Here is a 2,500-nt window from a genome sequence, read left to right as displayed (position 1 = left end):
TTCTCTCACATATATATTATTATTATTTATTTTTTTATTTATTTTTGCCCCCCTAAAACTCAGTCAATATTTGGCCTACATAGACAACGTAGGTGTCAAAAGTTTCGTCTTGGTAGCGATTGAGTTGCTTGTATTGGAATTTACGTTCCGTTGCATGGTTTGGGCTTAAGTTAAGTTTTTGTGGCGAAAAGTGAAGCTAACGGTGGCTAATTTGCTAGCCACAGTCACTGACGTTACTAACGTCACTACGTCACTAACGTCACGAAAACACGCGTGACTACCTTTGGCAGAACATTCGTTTCGCATCTGTTAACTTGGGGGATAGCTAGGCTAACTATAGCTTTACTGCAAGGCAGCTGCAGAAACGCCACAAGCAAAGAGGCCAGGGTGATAACTATTTACTCATTTTACTTTGTGATATGACACACAATTGTGATGTGTAATGTACAGTATAAGCTGATATTATTAAGGAAGTACATCTACTTTCGGAAACAGTAGTCTACTATTTCACTGAAGTATTAGCATGACATTAGCCTGTGTTGCCCGGGCAACACATACTACAGTGGTCTATGATGTAGCGTTATCTGTTTTCAATCGTTAAAATAAACATTCCTCACATATACATTTTCGTTGTAGGATTTATTATGACATTAGATTACAAGTAAACGATTTGTGAGTGAAATTATCATTACCTGTTGTTTCAATCCAGTGTATCACTGCAACGCTGTAGCCTACGCGAGACACTACAAAAACATCTACACAGCTGTAGGAAGTCAAACGGCGACAGAACATGTTCGGCACTCCCCTTACTTAAATCAAAAGTCTATCTAACTACTAACCTGAACTTCATTGCCACAGCCTAAACTTTGTCAATCTGTTCATGAAAATAATTAATTTCAGCCTAAACCGTACAACGGAACGTTAAATCCAATTCAACCAACGCAATCGCTACAGAGACGAACACAGCAGTAGTCTAGTACTGTACCGTAGTAGTACAATTTACCGGGGCAGCTTCTCCACACAGGGCTATATCGCATTTTGCGTTGTTACTGACAATGATCGCTACCAGTGAGCTTTTTATGAATGAGCGATTTTCCACTAAATAAATGTCAAGCTTATTTACGTTTTTGGGGGCATATTTTCAGTTAGCAGATGGTACTGTTTGAATCGCGATTCCATCTTCTACTGCCGGTAACGTCGTAGAATAATCTTCAAAGGGGGTTCTTTATTAATGAATGAATGCAATATGAGTAGGCTAAATGCCTGAAAATATCACGAGAAGGGAAAACTTAAAAGGACGTTTAAGTCATAGAGATTAGGTCAATTTTTACACCGGTCTGCCAAATTTATTCGTTTTGATTCAGCTATGAGGCTGCCTCTTGCAGGGGAAATGAGAAGACATCATATTTAATTCTACACTTCACTCGTATTTTCAGTTGTAAATGAGCAGCACAAAAAAAATGCTTTTAAATCTATGTAATCTTTATAAATAATAAGTATGCATTTTAATATAAAATATACAGATATATCAGTTGTAAAAATGTCATTCAAAAACGGACCCCTGTGCAACCGAAGCAAGCAAGCACACCCTACAATTTCCCCAGAAATTGTACCCTCTCTAGTTCTCAGATATAATTGTAACATAGGTATACTTTCTATTACTGTATGTAACTAAATGAGAACAAAACATAACATTTAGAGGCCCCATGCCCACCTCTCTGACCTCTGTGTTGGTGCCCATGCCCACCTCTTTGACCTCTCTGTTGGTGCCCATGCCCACCTCTCTGACGGATCCCTTGTGCACAAGCTCTTCCTATTCCTTGCTGTCTATCCTGCTATGTTGAAAGAAATTGCCAGTGTTTACGCCCCCACTTTTACGTATATCTACGTAATGACCAATTGTGGTTACCCCAATCTGAAATCAAGTAGCAATAACGAGTATTCATCATGTGTGGTTAATTTATATGTTCGTACAAAAACACATTTTATTTCTGTAGTTCTCAAAATCAATATACTGTTTATTTCTGAAATGAAAATATATAGGTTTACCAAACGGTTCAGTGATTAACCATTAAGATCAGTTGGATTAAGTGTTGGTCAAATGTATTTACGCAAATTAGATGAGAAGCATATCAAAAGTATTGTGACCATTGCATTGTGAAAGACAATTACTTCATATGAAAGGTATTTCTTTGATGACACACTGATTAGGTGTGGTGAAAAAGTGATTGTGTAATTTTGTGCATTGTACTTTGTCAATTGAACATGTGATTACATGTTTGAAAAAATAGACTTTTTGATGATCTGCTTTGAGTTTTGTACTAACAGTTGTGAGGTTTTACCACATACTTGTGAAAATAGTACCAAAGCGAATTAAAAAAACTGTAAGTAGTATGCAACACGCCTTGAACAGTAATTTGTGTTGCTGTGAGTGTATTGAATTGGCAATGCCTATGAAGTCGTATCTGTACGAGGTAAGAACTGGCCATCGTTGTCCAAA

Source organism: Osmerus eperlanus, chromosome 11, assembly GCF_963692335.1.
Source record: "Osmerus eperlanus chromosome 11, fOsmEpe2.1, whole genome shotgun sequence".
NCBI classification, from domain to species: domain Eukaryota; kingdom Metazoa; phylum Chordata; class Actinopteri; order Osmeriformes; family Osmeridae; genus Osmerus; species Osmerus eperlanus.
The sequence above is the reverse complement of the archived record's forward strand: the minus strand, read 5'-3'. Positions refer to the sequence as shown.